This window comes from Astatotilapia calliptera, chromosome 22 (assembly GCF_900246225.1).
Source record: "Astatotilapia calliptera chromosome 22, fAstCal1.2, whole genome shotgun sequence".
In the NCBI taxonomy this organism is placed as follows: domain Eukaryota; kingdom Metazoa; phylum Chordata; class Actinopteri; order Cichliformes; family Cichlidae; genus Astatotilapia; species Astatotilapia calliptera.
The window spans coordinates 34,518,436-34,533,786 of NC_039322.1; the positions used below are offsets into that span (position 1 = coordinate 34,518,436).

Consider the following 15,351-nt stretch of genomic DNA (forward strand, 5'->3'; position numbering starts at 1 on the left):
ACTTTTTACATTTTAATGAGCAGAAAACAGAAGTGATGGTTCTTGGTGGCTCTTCTGAGGCCACTACTATAGATCTTGGTTCGCTGGCACAGTATGTTGAACCAGTCATCACTGATCTGGGAGTTAAAATGGAGGCAGATCTTAAACTTGAAAGCCAGGTCTGTTGTAAGATCTCGCTTTTTTCATTTGAGGCAATTAGTCAAAATAAAGCCTATCTTATCGAAACAGCATTTTGAGACAGTAATCCATGCCTTTGTTACATCTAGGCTGGATTATTGTAACGCGCTTTATTGTGGGGTTAGTGATGCGTCCATTAGGCGTCTGCAGGTTTTGCAAAATGCTGCAGCTCGTCTTTTAAGTGGAACAAAACAGTCTGAGCACATTACCCCATTTTTAATTTCACTCCTGTACATTTTAGGATTGTTTTTAAAATTCTCTTGTTTTTAATTCCCTTAATGGCTGATGCTTCACCTCAGCAGACAGTCTGGCTTAGCACCTGCTCCTGTGTGGAAGGGGGTTGGAGGATGCAAGTGAAGGAGGAGGGGGTTGCAACGGTGGCCTTTTGTAAAGTGATGGGGGAAGGAGCGTCTGTGTGAATGCGAGAACAGATCTGATTGTAAAGAGCGCCGATGTGAGGAGCAGTGTGGTGAACAGACCAGCGCTCAGACAAAAGCACATGAGTTGGCTTAGATATGGCAATTATAACCACGGTGCTGTATCTATGGGGGCGTGTCTCGCAGCTTACTTGGTACGCTCTTCCTTTGTGCCGACTCAGGCGGCATGTTTGTCCTTTCACTGAAATACATTTTAAAGACATGTTTCATTTTAAGAACTTTCAGAAGAAGCACAAAGAGCTGACTGTAAACCGGCACCACCAATAAATCTGAACTAAAATGAAGTGAAATGGCCTTTAATGACTTATAGGACATGGCAGGGCTGTGGTCTCTGGCTCCGCTACAGTGAGCCAGGTGGAGGGAATTAGGCTGACCAACTCTCTCCGGCGAAGGGAGGCGTGTGAGAGCACAGCTGCAAGCTGCCCTGGGAAACACGAGGTGCCGAACAGGAAGCTCGGTGGTCGAGGTGGCGAGGAGGAGGCATCGTGTGTGTGCAAAATCTGTACAATAAAGACAATTTAACTGTGAACGCTGTGTGGGTCTGTGGTGTTCACAGAACAATCATCAAGAAATACAATAATATTCCACATTTAAGCTTAAAATGTCCCGTGTGTAAAAACACATACACTATCACTGCATACCAAAAACATCAGATTCCTTTGAAAGCATTGTTCATGTAGCTCGTTCCTAGCACTTTCCTTTATACAGAGAGATATTTGAAGGATTTTGGAAAAGTTAAAGCTTTCCTCCACATGTAAAATACATTTTTACCTGATCTAGTCTGACTGATGCTGACTGATAACTGCTGCTGTCTGTTTGCTGTAGTGGTGTGCGGATCGACACTGAAATATCGATTCTTCTGATACCAGTAATTTATGTTCTAGAATCCATCCATCCATTCGCTTCCGCTTATCCTTTTCAGGGTCGCGGGGGGCGCTGGAGCCTATCCCAGCTGTCATAGGGCGAGAGGCGGGGTACACCCTGGACAGGTCGCCAGTCTGTCGCAGGGCCAACACACAGGGACAGACAACCATTCACACTCACATTCACACCTAGTGGCAATTTGGATTGTCAAATCAGCCTATCCCCACAAGCTGCATGTCTTTGGACGGTGGGAGGAAGCCGGAGTACCCGGAGGGAACCCACGCAGACACGGGGAGAACATGCAAACTCCACACAGAAAGACCTGATGGTGGAATTGAACTCAGGACCTTCTTGCTGTGCGGCAACAGTGCTAACTACTGTGCCACCGTGCTGTTCTAGAATCGATTCTCATATTAAAATATCGATGTGTTAGTACTCTGGAGTAAATTTGTAGTTTTTCATTAACAGGAACACAGTGGAAAGAAACTATATCATTCGGATTGTCTAAATTGGAAGGAACTACTTCCTCTTCCGCCTTTCATAGTCATGTGTGAAACAGGGCTGTATAACTGTGTCACAGCCCCTGGTGTGCGCACTCGCAACAATGGCTGAGTGTAATTGGAGTCATGTGGGGACGTATTTTACCTCCACAAACAGCCAAGACGTGGTTTGCGATACATGTGGCAAGAAAGTGAGATGTTGTGGTAACACCGCTGACCTCGTCAAACACCTCAGAGTAAATCATATCACAGAATATGACGAGCGTATGTTGAGGCGAACTGAAGAGGAGGAGAGGGACAGGTGGAGGACAGGGGCAGGTGGAGGACAGGGACAGGTGGAGGACAGGGACAGGTGGAGGACAGGGGCAGGTGGAGGACAGGGGCAGGTGGAGGACAGGGGCAGGTGGAGGACAGGGACAGGTGGAGGAGAGGGACAGGTGGAGGACAGGGACAGGTGCTGCTAGGGCGAGACAGACGTCTCTCACGGAGTCCTTTAGTGCAGCAGGCAGGCTACGTGTTCAAATAGCACAACTTCAGGTTTTTATTTCTATATGATAATTCTGCATCATTAAGCAATGAGAACAAGTAGTCTGATGTCCTGTAATCATTATGAAGCTATATTATTATTACAATTAAATAATGCAATTCTATGTTGTATTATGAAACACAATGAAACATTACGTTTTTGTACAGAGTATCCAGGGTGGTATCGGGTCAGTATCGTCGATACCACTCTGGATTTTACTTGGTATCGGATCAGAAAGGGAATCAGTGGAATCGCACATCACTAGTTTGTAGCTGCCGTACAAACATGCGTGTCAGAGGTCTCTGGTTCCTGGCGTTGTGCAGCGCACCAATAATTCTGCTTTGTGGAGAAAGTGTGAATAAGCATGTTTGCGCTCTTCCTCAGAGGATCTAAAAGCTCATCCACGAGCTCCTCTGGCTGCTCGGATCACAGGATCTTGTTTCACATGAGATCGTGTGATTGTTGGCCTGTTACGGCCTGTTATATAACAGCGAGTGTCCAGATACCTGTGAGATCTTTCTGCTTGCCACACGAGCTGTCCGATGCAGGCTGCTTTCAAATTTCATCAGAAAGAGAAAATCAACCTTGTACATCATTTCAGCTCATTTCTAGCTGCTGCTGTTTCCAGTGGCTCACTGATGATGGATGCACTGATTTCATGGCGGGGACCCTTGGTTACTGATGGTGGAGCTCTGCCAGGAGCAGCAGCTTCCTGAGCTCTGATTGGTGAACGCTGCTGTCTGCTCTGCTAGCATTGGCTACTTCTACATATACACTGGTCTCATTACATTCAAAACTCCACCCTTCTGTAGAAGGAAGGGGGTGGCAGAGGGTGTAAAGTGGGCCGTGTTGTTCCTCATTGTTGTCTTACAGGCTGGCTTTCTCTTTAGCTACTTTGTTGTTTCTAAGCTGCAGTGGTATTGTTTCTGCATTTACTTGGATGTAGCTCAAGAGGTCGAGCAGGACATCTACAAGCCTGCATGCCAGATATCCTTAGCAGCATACTCATACCAAGTTGCTCTCTGAAGCAGGATATAGAACAGAATGCCTTTTACTGTCACCATACACACAGTGAGATACAGAGCAGCTCCCACTCAGCGCACACATATGAACAGTATTTTAAGTGTACAAATATACAAATCAGGAGAAATAAATAAATAGTGTTATATGTTTACAGTGTGGTTTACTGCACAGTGCTCATATGAATGTGTGAGTGTTGTATAAAGTGCCATATAAGTATGCCCAGAGAATGCAGCAGGTCCTAGAACTGACTGCATATATTAAGGCTGTTGAGTACTGCTGTATGTGGACAGGGTAGGGTCTGCCTTACGATGAGGCGGCTGTTGTTGTGATCGGGCGCTGACATGAAGCGGTCCTTACATGCACCTCTAGCCTGCACGTACCGCTGTCTGTCAGACAACGCTCAGGGCAAAGTGCCATCTGGCGCCTGGTACCCAAACACTTTGTTAAAGCCGCTTGATAACGCTGATGAATGAGCGCGCTCTCTAACTGATGCCTGTGAGGACGAGTGCACGCTGACACCGCTTTCAAACAGGACCTGTTCTTTTCGGATGCTCTGAGGTGAGCGGGTGAGTGATCCTCGGCATCACACGAGCTGCTCACGCACACATCCAGCGCCATTTGCAGACAGGTACACCTACCGCCCCTTTTATTGTCCCACGCTCAGCGCCGGGCTGTAGTGTTGACTGAGTCACGGCAGCAAAATGCAGGAAAACGGGTCAGAAAAACAGCGTTAGTGGAGTTTGGATGATTTCTGCATGGTAGAAGGTCGTGTCTGATGATACGGCGATGATGTAACAGCATGAGCGGATGCACTACTTCTTTATCCGTGACCACCGCAATCCGCGCATTCGTGTTACACAACCAGCGCACCAGGAGATGCTTCCGTTTCGTGCTTTGATACATTATGAGCATGAACAGCACCGCGCTCTGGTACCCAGGCCTGCAGCGCTCACAGCAGAGCGCATCATCATCATCATCATCATCATGAGGACTGGACTCTTTGATTATTGTCCGGTGAGACGGAGAAAAGTTCTTCACTTCAGTTCAAGCGCCGCAGAAGAAAGCAACGAGGTGTGGATGCTCTCGGTGGTTTTATAGCGCTGCTGTCTGCTACATGCTGCCACGTTCATTGTTGTCACAGCACATCAGACACATCTCACTGCTACTTCATATTCATTCAGTGTTCCAAGTCAGACACTAAAACAAGGCAAAGAACACGATACACGTCTGCAGACTGTTTCTCAAGGTTGTGGTGATTTTATAGTATCTCTCTGCAGTTTTGGTGCGTTATTAGGCCTTCAAAAATTTCACTGTCAAGGAAGCAAAGTGTGACTGTTGAACCTGTTCAACTGCTCATTATCACAAATATCTAACTCAGCTGTTCAATGCGGAGACACGTCAAAGTTCAAACAGCGTCAGTATCGTGGTGCCAGCAGTAACTCAAATAACACTCATAATAACCACAAAGCTTCAAACCGTGACAGCAGCAGAGGCACAAGGTGCTGATCTGAGACCAGCGAGCGAGCTCACAAAGCTGGACGAGCACAGGAACATATTTCATTCTGTGACCAGCAGTGTTGGTCAAGTTACTTGAAAAAAGTAATTAGTTACTAATTACTGATTACATCTCCAAAAAGTAATCCTGTTACATTACTGATTAAGTAATTAGTTACTTAGTTGTTTTTCAAAAACATGAGTTACAACCTGAATATGTAATAAAGCAACAGTGTTAGCTTTCAGCCGTGTTCGACTGTTTCTGCATAATCCATCATATGAAACTGAATCCAATGAAAAAGTATTTTTTAAACTTGTTTTATTAGTTTTCATCTTTTTAACTTTATGCATCACGCAAATATTAAATTATTTGCAACATTCTCTGACTGGAAGAAACGTGTTTAACATGGAAACCTATCGTCTGCATGTTCCAGCAGATAAAATCATGTTTTGTGTTTACACTCTTTCAAATAGATGCGAGTAAAACACAGCAGAAAATAAATAGAATCAAAGACTCAGCAGCTCTTAAATCTATTGCCACCTGTTTATCAGGAGTGGGGCGGGTGGAGGTTTGCCCACAGCGGTCATGTCAGTGGGGGGTCCGGGGGTTTCTCTGTGAATGTCACGTTGCCGTGGCGGCGCGCTCGCTGCTCGCTCAGATTTGAAGTTTCATTTTTTCGCTGCAGAAAGAAGTTTCCTTCCCACACAGAGTGAACAGCAGACGCTGATGTTTGTGTCACTTTTAACAGATTCAAACTCACAGTAATCTGATTACTTCCGCAACGCTGCACGGTCGTACTCTCTCCATCACTCCATGTTATCCACGTCTGTTGCTGCCACGGACGTCACACGCTCGTACGTCATTGTCACGAGACACTCTCACAAACAAAATCACAGTTTAGTAACGCTGTAACGCAGCGTGCTTACGGGAATGTAACTGTAATGTAACTACTTTTTCTGCAATAGTAATCCCTTACTTTACCCGTTACTTGAAAAAAGTAATCTGGTTACAGTAACGTGCTACTCATGACAAACACATCGAATGTGTCCACCTAACCGTAGGGAGGTTCTTCTTCTGACCTGCTCACTTTCAAACTCCTTGCTCTGCACCTCGAGCACTTGACATCTTGTCTCTCCAGGATTTTTGTTTATTTATTCGTTAATGAAAGTTTTGCTACATTTCATCATCGTTTCTTTTCCTTCGATTATTAGTGTTTATTTAGTTATTGTCTTGCTTTCATCAGAAAGAAAGGTCATTGATAAAAACGATTGTTAACTGAACGATGGTCTCTACCTGCCCAGCCCTCAGATGCTCAGAGCTGTGTGTTGTTTCTATGCTGACTGCCTCCATCGTTGTCACTGATGCCTGCTGATTCGGTGTGACCTCATACTGCCCTCTCTTCACACAGATGCTGTGCATGGATTCACGTGTTTTTGTGTTTCAGAACTTGTTTTTCCTTCGCTGGATAACGATGAATCCTTGCCACAGATTCATCTGGGTCAGGTCGAATTCCATGTTTTTTTCTCTCCCCAAACACGGTGGCACTGTGTAGATCATGAGTGTGTGAGGAGGGAGGCTCATGCAGTAGTTACTGATTAACATCAGCATCCTCTGTGCTCCACATCTGCACACTGCAGCCTTTAATCCCACCCAGATTATTTTAAAGCCGCTTTTAGCGCTTAAGCTCAATTTTAGCGCTCTGACACAGGCTACCGTGCAGTCAGAAATACAGATACACTTAAGTACGTTTTACTCTTTGCTGATGTTTCCGGTGAACCAGGCCTTCCTTTCAGCCTAAACCTTAGCACCTCTTTTAAACTGCTTGGTCTGTCTTGTCATATCACTTCATGTCACTGACCTAATTTGAACCTAGAAATCCACCTAATGATATGGATGTGTCACTGTGATTGTTGGTACTGGGCCACTATGTGCCCAAACACAGGCCTCATGCCTTAAAATCTGTGTCTATATCTGTACTTTCAGACAAAATCAAAGACACCATTATATAGTTTGACTGTGCACTATATAAAGCATTTCTACCACTTCTTGGCTCTGATCTCACTATACTCTGACTTATTTAACCCCTCCTCCACTTGCCCTTCGAACCGCCGTGGTGGCCAGCGTCGAAAATGCCATCGGTCGGTGAAGAGGGACCTTCGAGGAACGTTGAATCCAAGATCGAACATGGCAGCTAGTCGATGAACGACGAAGAGCGAAGATCGCCCGGGATCAGACGGCATGAAATAAACAACAGCAAGCCGCAGAGGAGTGGTACCGACGCCCCGATTGGCAGGTGAAGCGAAGCTGTCGAAGGGATAAACGCAAATGGGTCGAGCGGAAAGCTGCTGATCGGAACGATACGAGAACGCTATTCCAGATCGTGCGCGATCTTACCGTCACCTTGACAGCAGACCTCTCCTCACGCAGAAAGACCACGATAAGCGCTGGGTAGCGCACTTCAAAGATCTCCTGAATCAACCTGTCCCAGATATGCCTTTGTTGGATGATGACTTAGCCAAAAATGATGAACTCGTTGTGGACACTGGTGCCTTCACTTCTGACGAGACCAAGGCGGTGATCAAGTCTCTCAAGGGTGGAAAGACAGCCGGCGCTCTACAGCACAGCGACTGCGGGCTGTGACGAGCATTAGACATGGAGCCCGAGCAGGTTATTGTGACATAATGTCAGTAATACTGTGTCTGTCTTTCCACACCTCAAACAGAGAAGACAGAGAAGTGTCTTATAACCATTATAATGGTGCCAACTGGTGCTAACTGGGCCTTCTGAAAATTGTAAATGTAAAAAGCAAGTGTGCTTTAAAACACATGTCGATTATATTTCAGCAGCAGTCACTTTTATATCGTTGCTCTTTTAGAAAGCCAAATATGTCTCATGTCACAAATGTATCTCTTTGTTATCCTTGTAACTTTCATTTATACGGATTCAGTATTATTCTAGTTAGTTGATGGTGTTCGGCGTTTTATGCTTGAAGCATAAACTGTACATAAAAGATGGCCACCGTGATGTCACCCATTGTTTAGCGAGGTGTGAGGTGCTGAGCCGAGTGTTACACTGTTGCTATCCTGTTGTGTTGCCACGTGTGAGCAGCATGTTCCTGAGAAACTCTGGGCCAGTGCTTCCCGGTTAAAGGGTCACCTTACAACGCATCATCTTTTTTCATTTATATTCTTTTTGTTTTTAGACCATATTTTTCTAAATGAACATCATTTTATGTTCAATATTCTAAATCGTGGAGTTTTTTTTTCCAGGCCTACACCGTATTCATTTGTCCCGTACTTGACTAACTCGCCTTTAAACTGAGCTGAGTTGCCTAATTTCGGTTAATAACTCTTTGGGAATCACCTTGTTATGTTTTGTTTGTCAAACTGGGTTATCTTTGGCATTTTTCATAGAACCACAGAAATGAGAAAAGGTCTGTGCGGTTTTTTTGCTGCTGGTAACATAGAGCCTAAAGATACAGTTTAAGATGTGTTGTTTGCTGAGTTATGTGTTAGACACATCACAGGTTCATCCTTTGAGTTCGGTGTGTTTTTTATGTTTGACTGATTCATAGGTCAACAAAACAAAACACTATTGTCCTGGCGACGGTGATATGTTCAGGGACTGGAGTGAAAATGAGTTAAAAATGTAGCCAATGGCCAAAGAAACACCGAAAGGCTTTCATTAAGAACAACGGCTCAACTCTGCTGAAACCTCTTCCTTACTTCCTGATGTGCTCAGTGTGTTTGGCAACATCATTTCACACACAGCAGCACAAATTAAATCTGCATACTTTTTCTTTATCGCACCAAACCGACCATGTGAACTGTAAAATACAGCGTTTAGCTCTCATCACGGTCGTCAGTGTACCTGGAGCTGTGGCACTCTGTCCTGTCAGCACTCGTGCAGCTACGCCCGTGTCCACTCAGCACTGTGGGCTGCCAGCAGCTTCTGGAACTTCATGTGCTAGTCGTGTTGGCTCTCCACCTTTAATCTATGAGCATACCTTAAAATAGTATCAGAGACCGTAAGCGTATCCAAACACTGAGGCTGTATAGCAACTGGAGATTCAGTGCATTCAAAAATGTGTTTTTGTCTTTTTGCAATGGTTGCAGTTGTAATTTTTTTGTATATGTTTTCACATCATGTCAATAATGTCAGTTTTCAATTATACATGAGAATCAGTACAGTCGTTGTGAGAATATATAGTTAGAATAGTTTTAAATGCTACTGCATTTGGATAAATAAAACTGGAATGAGTCAGTCAGCTGGGAAATAATACTACACATCAAAGAGTTTTAATGCTTAATGCATGTTTCCTGCTTTGTCATTGAGCCAGTCATGTCACCGCCAGTGCCAGAAGGTCAGCTGCAAGGTCATCAACTGAAGCCCTAAATCTGTCCTGGCTCAGGCCAGAGCCTGTTTGGCCTCTGATTCAACCAATCAGCCAGTACCACCCCCTTAAATGCTGATTGGTCAGCTTGTTTATGCGTGAATGTGTGACTGGTTCACCTGTAATTCTTTTTTTTTATCGAAACACACACTGTTTGGTATTTTGTGATGACCCCGATGCAGGCCACAAGCCGAAACCCGTTGGTCAGCTAACAAAGTTGTTCCCTGGTGCTTTAAGTGTCACTGGAGTCTTCACACCACCACATCAACTGGAGGTCGCCATCCATGGATGTTTTGCCCCCTATCCCAGTACATCTCCCAGTGGGGGGCAGTGGCACACCAGGGATGTCTCTGTGGCACCCCCAGCAGCTGCCTTTACTGTGGTGTTGCCTGCTAACTGACATCCTTCCACCAGAGCCAAAGCCAAAAGCTTGCTTTCTCAGCCTCCTCTCCTAATGCCTTCATGGCTTTCTGCAGGTTTGGGCCGGTCACTCATGAAGTAGCTGGACAGCTGCTTTGCCCACTATGTCCTGACACCCAGCCTCCACAGGGTAAATCCTGGCTTTGCTGTCAGGTGCCTGGCCTCTGCCAGTTCGGTCGTCTCTATCTGCGGAGAGTTGTTGTTATATCTCTTGGGAAGAGGAGCTTCTCCTTGAGGTTCACCAAATATCTGCCAGTCTTTACCAGCTGACATCATGCTAAAGCTAAAGCTCATGCTCGGCCCGTATTTATTGATTTTTCTTCAGCTTTTAATTCTATCCAGCCACATCTTTTAGTCGATAAACTTCTTAACCAGTTTAAACTTGATTTTAATCTCGTTGGTTGGATTTTAGACTTTTTAACTGACAGATCTCAGTGTGTGAGAGTAAACGGCTGTTTCTCCAAATTCATTTATTTATATAGCACCAAATCACAACAACAGTCGCCTCAAGGCGCTTTGTATTGTACAGTAGATCCTACAATAATAGATAGATAGCTGACTCTGAAGTATGCCATCACACTACACATCTTGAGGACTTCCTGACTTCCTTGCCACCCGAAGCATCCCTGGGACAGTGCCATCTTTTCTCCTTTTCATTGTTGCGTCCTTTTGTTATGAAAACATGCAGACTTGCCATGCTGTCCTGCCTACAGGACGCCAGCTGCCATAGTAAGCACTACTAAACAGGCAGGGCTATGGAAGGGAGTTGTAGGCAGCACTTATGAGAAACCTGAGCTTATTGTCTGGCATCCTTCAGATCTCTGCCCATCTGAGGCACCTGTTAAAAGTGGTGTCCCATCACGTCCAGGAGCCCTGGCACCTCTTACCTTTATAAAGAAGCATTCCTTCTCCACCCTGGGGACTTCATCCACCACCGTGGTCTCCTTCTGTTTCTTGCTGACTTGGAACTGTTGCGGTGCTTTAATCTTATTAATTTACCATTTTCTCTTCTGGTCAGAATGTCAAGTCATTGAATGATCTAGTTTATGACCCAATAGCAGTAAAACACAGTACAGAGATGATAATGCACGAACAACATTGTTCATCCATGGATGTAAATATATTTTCTCCAGTTGCCCGCTGAACCCTGGTCACTAACTTTTGACTTTTTTACATAAAGATTCTGGTTAGTTACTTAGGTGGGTTAGCTTCCAGTGTCTTGGAAGTGTTGGTCCTGGTATTAAGCCAGAAAAGGATTCTCACCATCAACTTTATGTGCCTGTAGGTGTTACAACCTGTCTGTCCTGATTTTAACTAGAGATGGCACGATACCACTTTTTTATGTCCGATACCGATACCGATATCATAAATTTGGATATCTGCCGATACCGATATGAATCCGATATAGTGTTTTTTAATCAACAAAACTGTTTTTTAAATATCTTGCTGCATTTTGTATAAGTTCATACTCAAGTTTAAAACAACAACTACACGGACTCGCGACAGAAAAGCCGATCAGCTGATCATTAAGCAGTTTCATGATTGAAGTAGCAGCCGGAGAGCGAGAGGCAGTCGCTTGTTAAGCTTAATGCAGGAATGCTTTACAAACATTCAGAGATGGACTTACACACTTGCTTTACTTCTCTCGGGGATAACTTTGTCGGAGATGAAATGCCGGGTTGCTAGCGAAGCTCCAAATGCTATCCAGACCACCGACAGGTCCCGCATGCCACAGCCGCTCTATCACGTGATGCATACTGCTCCGACGTGCTAACGTTCTGAGGTGAGTTACGGCGTGTTGCAAGTTTTGTGAGGTGCTTTCGTGATATTTAATGGATCGGATTACATTTTTTATTTTTCTCCGATATCCGATCCAGTAATTTAGGTCAGTATCGGACCGATACCGATACGTAATATCGGATCGGTCCATCTCTAATTTTAACTGACAAATTGAAATAGTAGAGACTAATATTCCTGTTATGGCAGCAGGGGCTAGTGCATGAAAATGGACCCAAATACAGACAGAGGCAAACTGGTAGGTTTTATTTACAAAGACACAAGAGTAACACTTAAGCACCGGAAACATGAAATGAGAATCTAACAGGAGTCTGAAGCAGTCACGGCTCGTGGGTCGGGGATAGAGGTCACTGAAACAGAGGGAGAGAAATGCTGAGTGAGGTAATAAGGCAACTGAATGGCTTTCTAGTGGCTCACTGGCTTGCAGGTGTAGCGTGACATGATGGGGAAATGGAATGGTCTGCCATGAGAATTTGGCGGCGTGAACCCGGTCCAGAATTGTGGAACGGGCTGCTGCAAGTAAATAGCGCCGATTCACGAGACCAATACCCAGATCAGGGTCAATCTCCAGTACCGGCGAATGGCGACCTCCACATCCCAGGCAATGAACCCAATCTTGCTTGTAGCGGGGAGAATGGTTGGGACCTCAGAGCGATTGTGTCGGTGGCGAACTGGCGTGATAATGCATTGGCTTTGATGCTCCGTGAGCGTGGACGGTAGGAAATAAAAAAGTTAAACCTGGCAAAGACAGTGACCCACGTGCCTGCCGTGCACTCAGTCTCTTAGCTGTCCTCAGGTAAGTTAGGTTTTTATGATCCATCCAGATAGCAAACGGCTGCTTGGCTGCCTCCAACAGATGCCGCCATTCTTTCAGAGCGAGCTTTACTACTAACACCTCCCTGTCACCCACATCATAGTTCTCCTCGAGATGACGTGAGAAAAGCCACATGGTGTTCCTCAAGAGTCTTGGAAAATATCTGAATGTCATCTAGGGTAAACAAACACGAACCTGTCCACAAAATCCCTGAGAACATACCAAAGCTTGAAAGATGGCTGGGGGTTGGTTAGCCCAATCGGCATCACCGGGTATTCAAAGTGGTGTATTGAATGCGGTTTTCCATTCATCTCTTTGTCGGATGCACTGCGGAGGTCGAGTTCGGTAAAAATAGCAGCTCCGTGAAGAGTGTCAAACATGGAGTTCATCAAAGGCAGTGGATACTTGTCTTTGATTGTGATGTCAGGCCCTGGTAATCTATGCACGGGCGGTTCTGTCATTTTTCTCCACAAAAAGAAACCCGACTGGGAAGCCCATCCATTTTTCCATGGCCGCTCGTTTGGGTCCGGACACATTGCAGAGAAGTCTGGTGGAGAGCGAAGCTCCAAGGAATAGTTCAATTGTGCAATCGTACGGTCTGTGAGGTAGGAATGAAAGGGCTGTGGTTTTACTAAAAACTTCTTGAAGGTAGCTGTGAGGTGGCTGTAGCTCAGGAGGTGGAGCAGGTTATCTGCTGGAGGAAGGTTGGTGGTTTGTTCCCTGCCTCCACCAGTCTGCACCATTAGTCTGCTAATTCCAGTTAGTATGTCTTGTAGTTTATGTATTCCAAAGTGAAAAATCATGAATAGAAACAAAAGACTGAATGCATCTGTAAAAATAAAGCAGTAACGGGTTTGTGGATCTCAGGTTCCAGTTGAACTTGCAACCTGTTGAGTGGGGCAACAGACAGAGCCCCGAGTAAATAATGTAAACAAAAGATGCAGTTTGTATCTAAAGTTTGTCTAATCGCATGAGGTTAGCAGTGCTAAAGTATCAATGAAAGCAGCAATGCCTGTGGAAAGTCTGAAGAGGCCGAGGACCTGCATGCAGCAAGTGTTTGAATTCACACACTGATCACTCATGTAAAAACAATCTAGTTTTCTGTTTCATAATAAATTATATGTTCAGTTGATTCAATGGCTTTTCATCTCTTAATAATGATCAGAGGTTCCCAAAGTGTGGGGCCCGCCCCCTGGGGGGGGGGGGGGGGGGGGCGCAGAGCCATTGCAGGGGTATGAAAAAAAACAAAAACAAAACGCTTGGACACTGCTAGCATCATGGACAGGTTTTTGACGGGGCGCCCACGCAAACGCAAAGCAGGAGATGAAGCATCGCTGAATATGTTTCCAAACCAACTTCATTCCAAGCCAAATGCTAGACAATATGGTGAAGCAAATCCTCCCTTTGGCTTCACCTGCACAAGTGCCGACGTAGGTCTCTGCGACAGAATTAGTTTCCCTGCGTCGGCAGCAGCGCTGGGCTCTCAAACTCACGGACAAACAGGATCCCACAGCTGTTTATGTTTTTGAACCCATTTTGCACAGAGGGGCATTTTTTGAAAACTGTGTTGACAGCAATGTTGAACATTATTACTCAGGAAAAAACAACTACATGTAAAATAATGACACCGTGACGCCTCAGCCTTTGTAAATGGAGGGACAGTAACTGTGTGTAAAACCTGCAGACAGTCAGATTAACAGTATTTGTCTCCATTCTGCTATTCATCTCATGTAAACAATAACGTGGCCACAGCGTGACGTGGAAAAAGGCACATACCTTTGACGTTGCGTGACGAACTCTGTATTCCAGTATTTTTAAAAAACCTCAGTTTTCGGTGATTCGAAACGCCGGTTACATGTGGACGAAAGGTCCAAACACACAGAAACAGCTCTGTGTGTGGACGCAGCGTAAAAGAGTTAGTAGCTTATTTTATTACTACCTGTAATTTATTGCAGTTTACTTGTATTTGCTTAATTGTTTACTAAATGTTTGAGGTGTGAAATAAACTGCAATGGAGTTTGAAAACAAAATATGGGTGTGTGTGGTTGGAGGATGTGTTTGTGCGCGGGGGGGGTGCTACAGCAGCAATATTTCTGACTGTTGTGCTTCATCAGCTGATGGTCATGCAGCCACCCACCTGGTGTAATTCCCATAGGACCACATTAATCCCAAACCGAGCTGGGGATGGGATCACTGTGACAAGCAGACAGGAAAACGACTGTTCTGCCAGAAGAGTGACACGTCCAGCAGTCACCACGAGTTTTATGTTGCCATTAGCATCATCTGAAAGTGAGAGTGTAGCTTTCACCCCTTTAGCAATAGTGGTGAAAAACTGACACTGCAGCCCAGTGTGGCATCTTAAATGAAGATAACGTGATGTAACGGTTGTAATAGTCAGGTCAGATGTTTTTGTTGTCTCTCTGTGATCGGGGTTCATTTTACATGCTTTCTAAAAGCCAAAACACAACCTCTATTTTTTAGCCACTGAGCAGTTTTGTAATACTCATTGAATAAATTCCCAGTTAATTCAGCATCCTGGTAACCATCCCACAGACATTGTCATTGTACAGGAACTTTGATAACTGCTGCATTTATTACTTCCAGGCTGGACGACTGTAATTCATTATTATCAGGAAGTCCTAAAAACTCCCTGAAACGCCTTCAGCTAATCCAAAATGCTGCAGCAAGAGTCCTGACAGGGACTAGAAAGAGAGCATATTTCTCCTGTTTTGGCTTCCTGTTAAATCCAGAATTCAAAATCCTGCTCCTCACATACAAGGTCTTAAATAATCAGGCCCCATCTTATCTTAATGACCTTGTAGTACCATATCACCCTATTAGAGCACTTGGCTCTCGCTCTGCAGGCCTACTTGTTGTTCCTAGAGTATTTAAAAGTAGAATGGGA

At 44.9% G+C, this 15,351-nt stretch overlaps 2 protein-coding genes across 18 annotated transcripts in view; one reads left to right on the forward strand and one right to left on the reverse strand.

The window, feature by feature from the left end:
* LOC113014155 (uncharacterized) overlaps positions 1-4,322 on the reverse strand; it is a 32,973-nt gene extending 28,651 nt beyond the window's left edge. The window contains exon 1 of the mRNA XM_026155501.1: positions 4,166-4,322. The gene's annotated coding sequence lies outside the window, so the exon portion shown is untranslated. The remainder of the gene's footprint in view (positions 1-4,165) is intronic.
* Positions 3,709-15,351, forward strand: part of epb41a (erythrocyte membrane protein band 4.1a) — a 51,147-nt gene continuing 39,504 nt past the window's right edge. For 4 of the 17 annotated variants that reach the window (XM_026155481.1, XM_026155497.1, XM_026155487.1 and 1 more), the window contains exon 1: positions 3,709-4,093. The gene's annotated coding sequence lies outside the window, so the exon portion shown is untranslated. Of the gene's footprint in view, positions 4,094-4,439; positions 4,599-15,351 lie in introns of those variants that run through there. The other 13 variants (XM_026155488.1, XM_026155489.1, XM_026155490.1 and 10 more) reach the window with 9 other exon arrangements.